This window comes from Triticum aestivum, chromosome 2D (genome assembly GCF_018294505.1).
Source record: "Triticum aestivum cultivar Chinese Spring chromosome 2D, IWGSC CS RefSeq v2.1, whole genome shotgun sequence".
Taxonomy (NCBI): domain Eukaryota; kingdom Viridiplantae; phylum Streptophyta; class Magnoliopsida; order Poales; family Poaceae; genus Triticum; species Triticum aestivum.
This window is the reverse complement of record NC_057799.1, coordinates 57,222,318-57,240,815: the sequence shown is the minus strand read 5'-3', so window position 1 is coordinate 57,240,815 and position 18,498 is coordinate 57,222,318.

Below are 18,498 nucleotides of genomic sequence, written 5' to 3'. Positions count from 1 at the left end.
GTATTGTCACAAAAGATTTTCATTGGACCCGATGCACTAGGTATGACACCTAGATCGGATATGAACTCCTTCATCCAGACTCCTTCATTTGCTGCTTCCGAAGCAGCAATGTACTCCGCTTCACACGTAGATCCCGCCACGACGCTTTGTTAGAACTGCTCCAACTGACAGCTCCACCGTTTAATATAAACACGTATCCGGTTTGCGATTTAGAATCGTCCGGATCAGTGTCAAAGCTTGCATCAACGTAACCATTTACGATGAGCTCTTTGTCACCTCCATAAACGAGAAACATATCCTTAGTCGTTTTCAGGTATTTCAGGATGTTCTTGACCGCTGTCCAGTGATCCACTCCTGGATTACTTTGGTACCTCCCTGCTAAACTAATAGCAAGGCACACATCAGGTCTGGTACACAGCATTGCATACATGATAGAGCCTATGGCTGAAGCATAGGGAACATCTTTCATTTTCTCTCTATCTTCTGCAGTGGTCGGGCATTGAGTCTTACTCAATTTCACACCTTGTAACACAGGCAAGAACCCTTTCTTTGCTTGATCCATTTTGAACTTCTTCAAAACTTTGTCAAGGTATGTGCTTTGTGAAAGTCCAATTAAGCGTCTTGATCTATCTCTATAGATCTTGATGCCCAATATGTAAGCAGCTTCACCGAGGTCCTTCATTGAAAAACTCTTATTCAAGTATCCTTTTATGCTATCCAGAAATTCTATATCATTTCCAATCAACAATATGTCATCCACATATAAGATTAGAAATGCTACAGAGCTCCCACTCACTTTCTTGTAAATACAGGCTTCTCCAAAAGTCTGTATAAAACCATATGCTTTGATCACACTATCAAAGCGTTTATTCCAACTCCGAGAGGCTTGCACCAGTCCATAAATGGATCGCTGGAGCTTGCACACTTTGTTAGCACCCTTTGGATCGATAAAACCTTAAGGTTGCATCATATACAACTCTTCTTCCAGAAATCCATTCAGGAATGCAGTCTTTACATCCATTTGCCAAATTTCATAATCATAAAATGCGGCAATTGCTAACATGATTCGGACGGACTTAAGCATCGCTACGGGTGAGAAGGTCTCATCGTAGTCAACTCTTTGAACTTGTCGAAAACCTTTTGCAACAAGTCGAGCTTTGTAGACAGTAACATTACCGTCAGCGTCTGTCTTCTTCTTGAAGATCCATTTATTCTCGATGGCTTGCCGATCATCGGGCAAGTCAACCAAAGTCCACACTTTGTTCTCATACATGGATCCCATCTCAGATTTCATGGCCTCAAGCCATTTTGCGGAATCTGGGCTCATCATCGCTTCCTCATAGTTCGTAGGTTCGTCATGGTCTAGTAACATGACCTCCAGAACAGGATTACCATACCACTCTGGTGCGGATCTCACTCTGGTTGACCTAGGAGGTTTGGTAGTAACTTGATCTGAAGTTTCATGATCATCATCATTAGCTTCCTCACTAATCGGTGTAGGTGTCACAAGAACCGGTTTCTGTGATGAACTACTTTCCAATAAGGGAGCGGGTATAGTTACCTCATCAAGTTCTACTTTCCTCCCACTCAGTTCTTTCGAGAGAAACTCCTTCTCTAGAAAGGATCCAAATTTAGCAACAAAAGTCTTGCCTTCAGATCTATGATAGAAGGTGTACCCAACAGTTTCCTTTGGGTATCCTATGAAGACACATTTCTCTGATTTGGATTCGAGCTTATCAGGTTGAAGCTTTTTCACATAAGCATCGCAGCCCCAAAATTTAAGAAACGACAACTTTGGTTTCTTGCCAAACCATAGTTCATAAGGCGTCGTCTCAATGGATTTCGATGGTGCCCTATTTAACGTGAATGCAGCCGTCTCTAAAGCATAACCCCAAAATGATAGCGGTAAATCAGTAAGAGACATCATAGATCGCACCATATCTAGTAAAGTACGATTACGATGTTCGGACACACCATTACGCTGTGGCGTTCCGGGTGGCGTGAGTTGCGAAACTATTCCGCATTGTTCCAAATGTAGACCAAACTCATAACTCAAATATTCTCCTCCATGATCAGATCGTAGAAACTTTATTTTCTTGTTATGATGATTTTCCACTTCACTCTGAAATTCTTTGAACTTTTCAAAAGTTTCAGACTTATGTTTCATTGAGTAGATATACCCATATCTGCTCAAATCATCTGTGAAGGTGAGAAAATAACGATACCTGCCGTGAGCCTCAATATTCATCGGACCACATACATCAGTATGTGTGATCTCCAACAAATCTATTGCTCGCTCCATTGTTCCGGAGAATGGTGTTTTAGTCATCTTGCCCATGAGGCATGGTTCGCAAGTACCAAGTGATTCATAATCAAGTGATTCCAAAAGTCCATCAGATGGAGTTTCTTCATGCGCTTATACCAATATGACCTAAACGGCAGTGCCACAAATAAGTTGCACTATCATTATCAACTCTGCATCTTTTGGCTTCAATATTATGAATATGTGTATCACTACTATCGAGATTTAATATAAATAGACCACTCTTCAAGGGTGCATGACCATAAAAGATATTACTCATATAAATAGAACAACCATTATTCTCTGATTTAAATGAATAACCGTCTCGCATCAAACAAGATCCAGATATAATGTTCATGCTCAACGCTGGCACCAAATAACAATTATTTAGGTCTAAAACTAATCCCGAAGGTAGATGTAGAGGTAGCGTGCCGACCGCGATCACATCGACTTTGGAACCATTTCCCACGCGCATCATCACCTCATCCTTAGCCAATCTTCGCTTCATCGGTAGCCCCTGTTTCGAGTTGCAAATATTAGCAACAGAACCAGTATCAAATACCCAGGTGCTACTGCGAGCATTAGTAAGGTACACATCAATAACATGTATATCACATATACCTTTGTTCACCTTGCCATCCTTCTTATCCGCCAAATACTTGGGGCAGTTCCGCTTCCAGTGACCAGTCTGCTTGCAGTAGAAGCACTCAGTCTCAGGCTTAGGTCCAGACTTGGGTTTCTTCTCCTGAGCAGCAACTTGTTTGCTGTTCTTCTTGAAGTTCCCCTTCTTCATCCCTTTGCCCTTTTTCTTGAAACTAGTGGTCTTGTTGACCATCAACACTTGATGCTCCTTCTTGATTTCTACTTCGGCAGCCTTTAGCATTGCGAAGAGCTCGGGAATTGTCTTATCCATCCCTTGCATATTATAGTTCATCACGAAGCTCTTGTAGCTTGGTGGCAGTGATTGAAGAATTCTGTCAATGACACTATCATCCGGAAGATTAACTCCCAGTTGAATCAAGTGATTGTTATACCCAGACATTTTGAGTATATGTTCACAGACAGAACTATTCTCCTCCATCTTGCAGATGTAGAACTTATTGGAGACTTCATATCTCTCAATCCGGGCATTTGCTTGAAATATTAACTTCAACTCCTGGAACATCTCATATGCTCCATGACGTTCAAAACGTCGTTGAAGTCCCGGTTCTAAGCCGTAAAGCATGGCACACTAAACTATCGAGTAGTCATCAGCTTTGCTCTGCCAGACATTCATAACATCTGGTGTTGCTCCTGCAGCAGGTTTGGCACCTAGTGGTGCTTCCAGGACATAATTCTTCAGTGCAGCAATGAGGATAATCCTCAAGTTACGGACCCAGTCCGTGTAATTGCTACCATCATCTTTCAACTTTGCTTTCTCAAGGAACGCATTAAAATTCAACGGAACAACAGCATGGGCCATCTATCTACAACAACATAGACATGCAAAATACTATCAGGTACTAAGTTCATGATAAATTAAAGTTCAGTTAATCAAATTATTTAAAGAACTCCCACTTAGATAGACATCCCTCTAATCTTCTAAGTGATCACTTCATCCATATCAACTAAACCATGTCCGATCATCACGTGAGATGGAGTAGTTTCAATGGTGAACATCACTATGTTGATCATATCTACTACTCATGCTCGACCTTTGGGTCTCAGTGTTCCGAGGCCATATCTGCATATGCTAGGCTCGTCAAGTTTAACCTGAGTATTCCGCGTGTGCAGCTGTTTTGCACCCGTTGTATTTGAACGCAGAGCTTATCACACCCAATCATCACGTGGTGTCTCAGCACGAAGAACTTTCGTAATGGTGCATACTCAGGGAGAACACTTATACCTTGAAATTTAGTGAGAGATCATCTTATAATGCTACCGTAGATCTAAGCAAAATAAGATGCATAAAAGATAAACATCACATGCAATCAATATAAGTGATATGATATGGCCATCATCATCTTGTGCTTGTGATCTCCATCTTCGAAGCACCGTCATGATCACCATCGTCACCGGTGCGACACCTTGATCTCCATCGTAGCATCGTTGTCGTCTCGCCAACTATTGCTTCTACGACTATCGCTACCGCTTAGTGATAAAGTAAAGCAATTACAGGGCGATTGCATTGCATACAATAAAGCGACAACCATAGGGCTCCTGCCAGTTGCCGATAACTCGGTTACAAAACATGATCATCTCATACAATAAAATTTAGCATCATGCCTTGACCATATCACATCACAACATGCCCTGCAAAAACAAGTTAGACGTCCTCTACTTTGTTGTTGCAAGTTTTACGTGGCTGCTACGGGCTGAGCAAGAACCGTTCTTACCTACGCATCAAAACAACAATGATAGTTCGTCAAGTTAGTGTTGTTTTAACCTTCTCAAGGACCGGACGTAGCCACACTCGGTTCAACTAAAGTTGGAGAAACTGACACCCGCCAGCCACCTGTGTGCAAAGCACGTCGGTAGAACCAGTCTCGCGTAAGTGTACGCGTAATGTCGGTCCGGGCCGCTTCATCCAACAATACCGCCAAACCAAAGTATGACATGATGGTAAGAAGTATGACTTGTATCGCCCACAACTCACTTGTGTTCTACTCGTGCATATAACATCTACGCATAAAACCAGGCTCGGATGCCACTGTTGGGGAACGTAGTAATTTCAAAATTTTCCTACGCACACACAGGATCATGGTGATGCATAGCAATGAGAGGGCAGAGTGTTGTCTACGGACCCTCGTAGACCGAAAGCGGAAGCGTTAGCACAACGCGGTTGATGTAGTCGTACGTCTTCACGATCCGACCGATCCAAGTACCGAACGTATGGCACCTCCGAGTTCAGCACACGTTCAGCTCGATGACGTCCCGTGAACTCCGATCCAGCAGAGCTTCACGGGAGAGTTCCGTCAGTACGACAGCGTGATGACGGTGATGATGTTGCTACCGACGCAGGGCTTCGCCTAAGCACCGCTACAATATGATCGAGGTGGAATATGGTGGAGGGGGGCACCGCACACGGCTAAGAGATCAAGAGATCAATTTTTGTGTTTAGAGGTGCCCCCCTACCCCCGTATATAAAGGACCAGGGGGACGAGGCGGCCGGCCAGGGGAGGGCGTGCCAGGGAGTAGTCCTACTCCCACCGGGAGTAGGACTCCCTCTTTTCCTAGTTGGAGTAGGAGGGGGAAAGGAAGGGAAGGAGAGAGAGGAAGGAAAGGGGCCCCCCCTCCTTGTCCAATTCGGACTAGAGGGGGAGGGGGCGTGCGGCCTGCCCTAGCCGCCCCTCCTCTTCTCCACTAAGGCCCATCTGGGCCCATTAAACTCCCCAGGGGTTCCAGTAACCCCCCGGTACTCCGGTATATGTCCGAAACTCCCCGAAACCATTCCGGTGTCCGAACATAGTCGTCCAGTATATCGATCTTTATGTCTCGACCATTTCGAGACTCCTCATCATGTCCGTGATCACATCCGGGACTCCGAACTACCTTCGGTACATCAAAACACAAAAACTCATAATACAATCGTCACTGAAACTTTAAGCGTGCTGACCCTACGGGTTCGAGAACTATGTAGACATGACCGAGACATGTCTCCGGTCAATAACCAATAGCGGAACCTGGATGCTCGTATTGGCTCCGACATATTCTACGAAGATCTTTATCGGTCAAACCACATAACAACATACGTTGTTCCCTTTGTCATCGGTATGTTACTTGCCCGAGATTCGATCGTCGGTATCTCAATACCTAGTTCAATCTCGTTACCGGCAAGTCTCTTTACTCATTCCGTAATACATCATCCCGCAACTAACTCATTAGTTACAATGCTTGCAAGGCTTATAGTGATGTGCATTACCGAGTGGGCCCAGAGATACCTCTTCGACAATCGGAGTGACAAATCCTAATGTCGAAATACGCCAACCCAACAAGTACCTTCGGAGACACCTGTAGAGCACCTTTATAATCACCCAGTTATGTTGTGACGTTTGGTAGCACACGAAGTGTTCCTCTGGTAAACGGGAGTTGCATAATCTCATAGTCATAGGAACATGTATAAGTCATGAAGAAAGCAATAGCAACATACTAAACGATCAAGTGCTAAGCTAACGGAATGGGTCAAGTCAATCACATCATTCTCCTAATGACGTGATCCCGTTAATCAAATGACAACTCATGTATATGGCTAGGAAACATAACCATCTTTGATTAACGAGCTAGTCAAGTAGAGGCATACTAGTGACACTCTGTTTGTCTATGTATTCACACATGTATCATGTTTCCGGTTAATAAAATTCTAGCATGAATAATAAATATTTATCATGATATAAGGAAATACATAATAACTTTATTATTGCCTCTAGGGCATATTTCCTTCAAAAGGTTCATGCGATTGAAGAAATTAATGTTTTGAGTGGAAAGATGGATGAACTTATGAAATTGTTTGCTAATAAGAGTGTTTCTTCGGATCCTAATGATATGCCTTTGTCTACCTTGATTGAGAATAATAATGATTCTATGGATGTGAATTTTGTTGGTAGGAATAATTCTGGTAACAACACATATAGAGGAAACTTTAATCCTAGGCCGTATCCTAGTAATTCCTCTAATAATTATGGTAATTCCTACAACAACGCTTATGCAAATTTTAATAAGATGCCCTCTGATTTTGAGACTAGTGTTAAAGAATTTATGATTTCTCAAAAGAATTTCAATGCTTTGCTTGAAGAAAAATTGCCTAAGATTGATGAATTGGCTAGAAACGTGGATAGAATTTCTCTTGATGTTGATTCTTTGAAAATTAGATCTAATCCACCTAAGCATGATATCAATGAGTCTCTCAAAGCCATGAGAATTTCCATTGATGAGTGCAAAGAAAGAACCGCTAGGATGCGTGCTAAGAAAGATTCCTTTGTAAAAGCGTGTTCTTCTAATTTTTATGAGAATAAAGATGAAGATCTAAAAATTATTGATGTGTCCCCTATTAAATCTTTGTTTTGCAATATGAATCTTTATAATGATGGGACTGGAGATGAGTCAACTTTAGTTAGAAGGCGTCCCAAAAATTCGGAGTTTTTAGATCTTGATGCAAAAATTGGTAAAAGTGGGATTGAAGAGGTCAAAACTTTAGATATCAATGAACCCACTATCTTGGATTTTAAGGAATTTAATTATGATAATTTCTCTTTAATAGATTGTATTTCCTTGTTGCAATCCGTGCTAAATTCTTCTCATGCTTATAGTCAAAATAAAGCTTTTACTAAACATATCGTTGATGCTTTAATGCAATCTTATGAAGAAAAACTTGAGTTGGAAGTTTCTATCCCTAGAAAACTTTATGATGAGTGGGAGCCTACTATTAAAATTAAAATTAAAGATCATGAATGCTATGTTTTGTGTGATTTGGGTGCTAGTGTTTCCACGATCCCAAAAACGTTGTGTGATTTGCTAGGCTTCCATGAATTTGATTATTGTTCTTTAAACTTGCATCTTGCGGATTGCACTGTTAAGAAACCTATGGAAAGAATTAATGATGTTCTTATTGTTGCAAATAGGAATTATGTGCCCGTAGATTTCATTGTTCTTGATATAGATTGCAATCCTTCATGTCCTATTATTCTTGGTAGACCTTTCCTTAGAACGATTGGTGCAATTATTGATATGAAGGAAGGAAATATTAGATTCCAATTTCCGTTAAGGAAAGGCATGGAACACTTTCCTAGAAAGAAAATAAAATTACCTTATGAATCTATTATGAGAGCCACTTATGGATTGCCTACCAAAGATGGCAATACCTATATCTATCCTTGCTTTTATGCCTAGCTAAGGGCGTTAAACGATAGCGCTTGTTGGGAGGCAACCCAATTTTATTTTAGTTTTTTGCTTTTTGCTCCTGTTTAGGAATAAATCTTTGATCTAGCCTATGATTAGATTTGTTTTTGTGTTTTAATTAGTGTTTGTGCCAAGTAAAACCTATAGGATCTTCTTGGATGATAGTTATTTGATCTTGCTGAAAATTCCAGAAACTTTCTGTTCACGAAAACAATTGTTAAAAATCACCAGAACGTGATAAAATACTGATTCCAATTGCAGTAGATCAATAAACAAATTATCTAGGTCGTCCTATTTTCGTAGATTTTTCTGAGTTTCCGAAGTTTGCGTTAGATACAGATTACTACAGACTGTTCTGTTTTTGACAGATTCTGTTTTTCGTGTGTTGTTTGCTTATTTTGATGAGTCTATGGTTAGTAAAATAGTTTATAAACCATAGAGAAGTTGGAATACAGTAGGTTTAACACCAATATAAATAAATAATGAGTTCAATACAGTCCCTTGAAGTGGTGTTTTGTTTTCTTTCGCTAACGGAGCTGATGAGATTTTCTGTTGAGTTTTTTGTTGTGAAGTTTTCAAGTTTTGGGTAAAGATTTGATGGATTATGGAACAAGGAGTGGAAAGAGACTAAGCTTGGGGATGCCCAAGGCACCCCAAGGTAAATTCAAGGACACCAAAAAGCCAAAGCTTGGGGATGCCCCGGAAGGCATCCCCTCTTTCGTCTTCGTCCATCGGTAACTTTACTTGGAGCTATATTTTTATTCACCACATGATATGTGTTTTGCTTGGAGCGTCTTGTATGATTTGAGTCTTTGCCTTTTAGTTACCACAATCATCCTCGCTGAATACACTTTTGAGAGAGAGACACATGATTCGGAATTTATTAGAATACTCTATGTGCTTCACTTATATCTTTTGAGCTATATAGTTTTTGCTCTAGTGCTTCACTTATATCTTTTAGAGCACGGTGGTGGTTTTGTTTTATAGAAACTATTGTCTCTCATGCTTCACTTATATCATTTTGAGAGTCCTACAAAATAGCATGGTAATTTGCTTAAATTGTGAAATTAGTCCTAATATGATAGGCGTCCAAGATTAGTAAAAACTTTCTTATAAGTGCGTTGAATACTAAGAAAAGTTTGATGCTTGATGATTGTTTTGAGATATGGAGGTAGTAATATTAAAGTTGTGCTAGTTGAGTAATTGTGAATTTGAGAAATACTTGTGTTGAAGTTTGCAAGTCCCGTAGCATGCACGTATGGTAAACGTTATGTAACAAATTTGAAACATGGGGTGTTCTTTGATTGTCCTCCTTATGAGTGGCAGTCGGGGACAAGCGATGGTCTTTTCCTACCAATCTATCCCCCTAGGAGCATGCGCGTAGTGCTTGGTTTTTGATGACTTGTAGATTTTTGCAGTAAGTATGTGAGTTCTTTATGACTAATGTTGAGTCCATGGATTATACGCACTCTCACCCTTCCATCATTGCTAGCCTCTTCGGTACCGTGCATTGCCCTTTCTCACCTTGGGAGTTGGTGCAAACTTCGCCGGTGCATCCAAACCCCGTGATACGATGCGCCATATCACACATAAACATCCTTATATCTTCCTCAAAACAGCCACCATACCTACCTATTATGGCATTTCCATAGCCATTCCGAGATATATTGCCATGCAACTTTCCACCGTTCTGTTTATCATGACACGCTTCATCATTGTCATATTGCCTTCCATGATCATGTAGTTGACATCGTACTTGTGGCAAAGCCACCATGCATATTATTTCATACATGTCACTCTTGATTCATTGCCCATCCCGGTACACCGCCGGAGGCATTCATATAGAGTCATACTTTGTTCTAGTATCGAGTTGTAATCATTGAGTTGTAAATAAATAGAAGTGTGATGATCATCATTCATAGAGCATTGTCCGAAATAAAAAAATAAAAAAGAGAGAAAGGCCAAATAAAAAAAGGAGGCCCAAAAAAAAGAAGAAGAAAAAGGGGCAATGCTACTATCTTTTTTTCCACACTCGTGCTTCAAAGTAGCACCATGATCTTTATGATAGAGAGTCTCTTGTTTTGTCACTTTCATATACTAGTGGGAATTTTCCATTATAGAACTTGGCTTGTATATTCCAACAATGGGCTTCCTCAAATGCCATAGGTCTTCGTGAGCAAGCAAGTTGGATGCACACCCACTTAGTTTCTTTTGTTGAGCTTTCATGCATTTATAGCTCTAGTGCATCCGTTGCATGGCAATCCCTACTCCTTGCATTGACATTAATCGATGGGCATCTCCCTAGCTCGTTGATTAGCCGCGTCAATGTGAGACTTTCTCCTTTTTGTCTGCTCCACATAGCCCCCATCATCATATTATATTCCACCCATAGTGCTATATCCATGGCTCACGCTCATATATTGCATGAAAGTTGAAAAAAGTTTGAGATTACTAAAGTATGAAACAATTGCTTGGCTTGTCATCGGGGTTGTGCATGATGAGAGCATTCTTGTGTGACGAAAATGGAGCATGACCAAACTATATGATTTTGTAGGGATGAACTTTCTTTGGCCATGTTATTTTGAGAAGACATAATTGCTTAGTTAGTATGCTTGAAGTATTATTACTTTTATGTCAATATTAAACTTTTATCTTGAATCTTTCGGATCTGAATATTCATGCCACAAATAAGAGAATTACATTAAAAATTATGCCAAGTAGCATTGTAACGCCCACGATGCGGCTATATCTCCCACGTGTCGAGGCACGACTTAGAGGAATAACCGCATAGTGGTTTTGTCGCAAGAAGGGTCATCTTCACACAATCCCATGTAATGAACAAGAATGGGATAAAGAGTTGGCTTACAATCGCCACTTCACACAATTCATAAATATAAATCATACATCATCCAAAATACATACATATAGACCGACTACGGTCAAAATCCAGATGAAAATAAGACAACCCCAAATGCTAGATCCCCGATCGTCCCAACTGGGCTCCACTACTGATCATCAGTAAAAGACACATAGTAACGACCACGTTCCTCGTCGAACTCCCACTTGAGATCGACCCCATCATCTGCACTGGCATCGTCGGCACCTCCAACTGTTTTGGTAGAATCTGTGAGTCACGGGGACTCAGCAATCTCACACCCGCGAGATCAAGACTATTTAAGCTTATAGGAAAGGATGGTGTAGTGAGGTGGAGCTGCAGCGGCAATAGAATATATGGTGGCTAAACATACGCAGAAGAGAGCGAGAAGAGAAGCAACGGAACGGTCGTCATCTAGCAATGACCAAGAAGTGATCCTGAACTCCTACTTACGTCATTCATAACTCAAACCGTGTTCGCTTCCCGGACTCCGCCGAGAAGAGACCATCACGGCTACACACGCAGTTGATGTATTTTAATTGGGTCAAGTGACAAGTTCTCTACAACTGGACATTAACAAATTCCCATCTGCCTCATAACCGCGGGCACGGCTTTCGAAAGATAAAACCCTGCAGGGGTGTCCCAACTTAGCCCATCATAAGCTCTCACGGTCAACGAAGGATAATCCTTCTCCCGGAAAGACCCGATCAGTCTCGGAATCCCGGTTTACAAGACATTTCGACAATGGTAAAACAAGACCAGCAAAGCCGCCCGAATGTGCCGACAAATCCCGATAGGAGCTGCACACATCACGTTCTCAGGGCACACCGGATGAGCAGTCCGTACAACTAAAACCAATCCTCAAGTTTCCCCAAGGTGGCGCTGCAAAGGGCTCTAGTTTGGACCAGCACTCAGAGGAACACTGGCCCGGGGGTTTAAAATAAAGATGACCCTCGGGCTCTAGAAAACCCCGGGGAAAAAGGCTTAGGTGGCAAAAGGTAAAACCAAGGTTGGGCCTTGCTGGAGGAGTTTTATTCAAGGCGAACTGTCAAGGGCGTCCCATTAATCACCCGACCGCGTAAGGAACGCAAACTCAAGGAACATAATACCGGTATAACAGAAACTAGGGTGGCAAGAGTGGAACAAAACACCAGGCATAAGGCCGAGCCTTCCACCCTTTACCAAATATATAGATGCATTAATTAAATAAGAGATATTGTGATATGCCAACATATCCATGTTCCAACATGGAACCAACTTCAACTTCACCTGCAACTAGCAACGCTATAACAAGGGCTGAGCAAAAGCGGTAACTTAGCCAAACAACGGTTTGCTAGGAAAAGGATGGTTAGAGGCTGACATGGCAATATGGGAGGCATGATATAGAAAGTGATAGGTAGCGCAGCATGGCAATAGAGCGAATAACTAGCAAAGCAAAGATAGAAGTGATTTCGAGGGGTGGTCATCTTGCCTGCAAGGTTCTCAGAGTTGTCGAAAGCTTGATCCTCGTAAGAGTACTCAACAGGTTCCTCGTTCACGAACTCGTCTCCCGGCTCTACCCAAGACAAGAACACAAGCAACGGAACCACAATCAATCACGAGAAATGCACAAGCAACATGATGCAATACATGAATGATATGCAAGATATGATATGCGATGCATATGCGTGCTCCGGAAGGAAAATGATGAACAAGGCAGTAACTTGGCAAACCAAGCATGCCACTGGAAAGATGAGATGATTTCGGTCGAAATCGATATAAAGATCACCAGAAACGGATGCACGGTTTGCAAATGGCAAGCAAAACAAGAATGACACGAATCTGCGATTAACAGCATGATAGCACTTAAAATGCAACAAGCAACAATGCTACAACACTCCAACATAGCAACAAAGCATGTGACAGTAATCTACAGGAGATTCTTGACAAAAGATGAACACTGAGCTACGGCTAGTTCACAACATATCAAGCTCAAACAAGCATGGCAAAAGTGCAAAAGATATCAGGTTCACAGACTTGGTGAAATTACTGGACATGCCTGAAACAGCATCAAGTAGCAATGTTCAGAGCACAAAATCAACATGCTACAGGAACTTAACATGGCAAAACAAGGCATGGAAGTATTCTACTTAATGCAGATGACAAAAGTCCCTTACTGACCATAAGCCAAAAAGGATCAGAAGATATGATGGCAAGCATGTAAACATAGCAAGTTTCGTTAACAGGTTTCAGACTTGGCAGAAAACAGAGCATGGCAGAAACAATAATATGAGGACATGTTGGTGAGCTTTATGCACTCACCACAAGGCAATGCATGACAAAACAAGCATACCTACAGCAAGATGGCATGTTTATAAAGCTAACCATGGCAAGAACAAAAGCATAGCATGTATGGATCAACTACAATAAGCTTGGCAAAAATGAATATCATGTTAAGAATCTGCCAGAAATATTTTATAGCAAAAGTAGAGCAAGATTGAGTCATGCTATGGCACTCCATAATTGCAAACAAGGGCAGGAATGGATCAATTACATCTATATATACAAATCATCCTTACTGAACATCTCCAAAATATGCATGGATCTCTCTGTAGCATCAAGTTTACATTGCAACAAAATAACAGCAGACAAAGACTGAGAAATTACTCTCTGAAATCAGAAACATTACGGGGCCTAGTTTGCATGCTTGTGCTCGTCACCACAGAGATCACAAAAATACATGTAATACACCACTGGAAAGATGGCATGGCATACAACAAAACACATGTAGAGCTCATGCCCATAAGATGCACAGATTAAATGATACAAAAATGACAAATCTCCAAGTTCTGATAAGAACCAGCAGATAACAGCAACTAGCCCTCTTGCAACAGAGATTTGGGCATCAAGATGGCCTCTAATGAACATGGTGCAATTGAAAAAAATGTAGAGCATCATGAGACGAACAATTTGACATATTACACGCGCGAAACGGAGGTATGTACAGAGAGTTATGCAATGTTGAACAGGGGCATATCATGTGAAAATGCAAAGACGGGGAAAATCGAGGGGGGTCTTGGGTCAACCTTGTTGACTGGATCCAGATCGAGATCGGGGCCGGCTCGGGCTCCCGAGCGGCGGCGCGGGCGGCTCGCCAGAGATGGCGGCCGGCGACGGAGGAAGGAGAGGACGAGGCCGACGGGCGCGGGGGAGAGGCGGCGCCGGCCGGGGACGGCGGGAGGAGACGGCCGCGGCGCGGAGCTCGGCCCGGCGATGGCGGCAGCGGCGGCGGGCCTCGGCGACGTGGGCAAGGAAGCGGGGACGGCCGGCGGCGAGGCGGCGATGCAGACGGCGGGGCACGGCGGAGGCCGGGCGGCGGCTCGGGGCCCGGTCGCGCGCGGCGGGCCGGCCTCGGCCCGGCGAGCCGCGACGGCGCGGGGCGCGGTGGCGTGCCACGTGGCGGGCGCTGGTTCGCCGGGCGCGGCGGCGGGGAGATGTCCGGAGGGCGCCGGACACGTCCGGCGGCGGCGGGGGAAGTTAGGGTTTCGGGGACTGCGAATGTTTTTCGGGAGGGTCACATATAAATAGGTAGAGGGAGCTAGGAGAGTCCAAATGAGGTGCGGTTTTCGCCCACACGATCGTGATCGAACGACCTACAGCATGGAAGAGAGTTTGGTGGGTTTTGGGCTGGTTTAGAGAGGGGGTTTTGCTGCAACACACAGAAGGCATCTACGGTTACCCGGTTAACCGTTGGAGTACCAAACGACCTCCAAATGGAACGAAACTTGACCGGTGGTATACCAAGGCCACTTGACAAGCCTCGGTCCATTCCGAGAACGTTTGGCACCCGCTCACGAAGGAAAACAAAAGGGGTGCGCCGGAGGAGATGGGAGCGCCGGATGGCAAAACGGACAACAGGGAAAATGCTCGGATGCATGAGACGAACACGTATGCAAATGCAATGCACATGATGACATGATATGTAATGCATGACATGAACAAAATACAAAATGAAAGACAAAAACCCGACCACGGAGGGAATATCATAACACATAGCCGAAAATGGCAAGAGTCGGAGTTACAAATATGGAAAGTTACATCCGGGGTGTTACAAGCATTCCACATCAAAAATTCTGTTTTTATCATTTACCTACTCGAGGACGAGCAGGAATTAAGCTTGGGGATGGTTGATACGTCTCCAACATATCTATAATTTTTTATTGTTCCATGCTATTATATATTCTGTTTTGGATGTTTAATGGGCTTTATTATACACTTCTATATTATTTTTGGGACTAACCTATTAACCGGATTGTTCCATGCTATTATATATTCTGTTTTGGATGTTTAATGGGCTTTATTATACACTTCTATATTATTTTTGGGACTAACCTATTAACCGGAGGCCCAGCCCGAATTGCTGTTTTTTTCCTATTTCAGTTTTTGAAGGAAAAGGATATCAAACGGAGTCCAAACGGAATGAAACCTTCTGGAACGTGATTTTCGGAACAAACGTGATCCAGAGGACTTGGAGTGGACGTCAAGCAATCAATGAGGAGGCCACGAGGCAGGGGGCGTGCCTACCCCCCTGGGCGCACCCTCCACCCTCGTGGGCCCCTCATAGCTCTCCTGACTGACCTCTTTCGCCTATATATACTCATATACCCTAGAAACATCATATACGGAGCCAAAACCCTATTTCCACCGCCGCAACCTTCTGTACCCGTGAGATCCCATCTTGGGGCCTTTTCCGGCGCTCCGCCGGAGGGGGCATTGATCACGGAGGGCTTCTACATCAACACCATAGGCTCTCCGATGATGTGTGAGTAGTTTACCTCAGACCTTCGGGTCCATAGTTATTAGCTAGATGGCTTCTTCTCTCTCTTTGGATCTCAATACAAAGTTCTCCTCGATTCTCTTGGACATCTATTTGATGTAACTCTTCTTTTGCGGTGTGTTTGTCGAGATCCGATGAATTGTGGGTTTATGATCAAGATTATCTAAGAACAATATTTGAATCTCCTCTGAAGATCTTGCAATGGGAGAAGTGCTTAGCTTTGGGTTCAATCTTGCGGTGCTCGATCCCGGTGACAGTAGGGGAAACGACACGTATTGTATTGTTGCCATCGAGGATAAAAAGATGGGGTTTATATCATATTGCATGAGTTTATCCCTCTACATCATGTCATCTTGCTTAAAGCGTTACTCCGTTCTTATGAACTTAATACTCTAGATGCATGCTGGATAGCAGTCGATGTGTGGAGTAATAGTAGTAGATGCAGGCAGGAGTCGGTCTACTTGTCACAGATGTGATGCCTATATACATGATCATACCTAGATATTCTCGTAACTATGCTCAATTCTATCAATTGCTCGACAGTAATTCGTTTACCCACCGTAATACTTAGGCTATCTTGAGAGAAGCCACTAGTGAAACCTATGGCCCCCGGGTCTATTTTCCATCATATTAATCTCCCGTCAACAAGCTATTTCTGCGTCGTTTATTTTGCTTTCTTTACTTTTAGTCTTTATCATAAAAATACCAAAAATATTATCTTATCATCTCTATCAGATCTCACTTTTGCAAGTGGCTGTGAAGGGATTGACAACCCCTTTATCGCATTGGTTGCAAGGTTCTTATTTGTTTGTGTAGGTGTGTGGGACTTGAGCGTGGTCTCCTACTGGATTGATACCTTGGTTCTCAAAAACTGAGGGAAATACTTACGCTACTTTGCTGCATCACCCTTTCCTCTTCAAGGGAAAAACCAACGCATGCTCAAGAGGTAGCAGTTCTATGTCCTAAGACCTGAGCTGGCGCATGTACTCGGGATGGTGATAGACTTGCTTTGGGCCGTCCAAACGCTACTTCGTGATTGGGTAGTTACAAAGGTAGGTTTCGGGCTTGTCCAGACCCATGCTGCGAGACATGGTCGAGCAAGATGGGATTTGCCCCTCCGATTAAGAGAGATATACTCTGGGCCCCTCGTGTGCTCCGACCAGGAGAAGCATGGCCATGCGACAAGTATTATGAGATAATCTGGATAGTGGTCGGCATCACTGGAACAAGAAAGAGGTCGGGCTAGCACAAGGATGACAATCTCGCCTTGAGCCCGACAACATATATCGTGTGGCAAAGGGAACAGAAGTATGACATGTTGTACAGGTTCGCCTAACCAGCTTCATAGTCTGCTTGGTGTTCGGCATGCCGTGCTAGAGGCTGCTGCCAACCGTGCAGTTTGGAGGTGATCCGAACTGCGACCAAGCCGGCTTGAACCTAAGGGGTCGCGCGCTTAAGGGAAGGAACCTACGAGGTTGGATCCGAGGACAATGGTTGGATGTGATCCGAGCTGTATTCGGATTGTGGCCGAGTAGACTTGTGGGCTTTAGGATCTGTGCGAGGCCCAAGAGTTGAGCCCGCGACAGATGCCTATATATAGTGGAGGTGCGGCATACTTATTCGATTGATCGCTTCGGCGTTGTCACTAGGGTTTGCATGTGTTGCGAATAGACACCTCCACTCGCCGCCGGTTGTGTGATCGGACCTAGCAGTCCGCCGCACGATGTTCCTCCTAAACGCGCGGATACCGTTAGAGGCGGTGCACTTGCGTCACTCCGACGAACCTGTACGAGGGATCCGACTACCGGCTGTTCGAGGGAGATCGGACGAGGAGGAGACGATCCACGTGGACGCGCTGCCCCAACTCTTGTTCCGCTACACGGCACCGCACGTGTAGTGGTAACGATCTGTGATCCATTCCCGAAGCATGTTCCTGGATGTTCTACGCGTAGGAAATTTTAATTTGAAGTCGACACACCCTACCATAGAACCCAACACGCAAATACCCCCACATCCGGAAAACCCTAGACACTAGTCAATCTGAACTCCACTTCACTCCCGTCTCTGTCCACTCCACTTCCGATCCCCTCCCCTCCGATCCGATGGCCTACGATGGAACCAGCGGCGGATCTGCTTCATAATCCGAGTGGTCGGCCATTGATGTCTACTACACAACCTTCTTCTTGTAGACGTTGTTGGGCCTCCAAGTGCAGAGGTTCGTAGAATAGTAGCAAATTTCCCTCAAGTGGATGACCTAAGGTTTATCAATCCATGGGAGGCGTAGGATGAAGATGGTCTCTCTCAAACAACCCTACAACCAAATAACAAAGAGTCTCTTGTGTCCCCAACACATCCAATACAATGGTAAATTGTATAGGTGCACTAGTTCGGCGAAGAGATGGTGATACAAGTGCAATATGGATGGTAGATATAGATTTTTGTAATCTGAAATTATAAAAACAGCAAGGTAACAAGCGATAAAAGTGAGCGTAAACGGTATTGCAATGCGTGGAAACAAGGCCTAGGGTTCAAACTTTCACTAGTGCAAGTTCTCTCAACAATAATAACATAATTGGATCTTATAACTATCCCTCAACATGCAACAAAGAGTCACTCCAAAGTCACTAATAG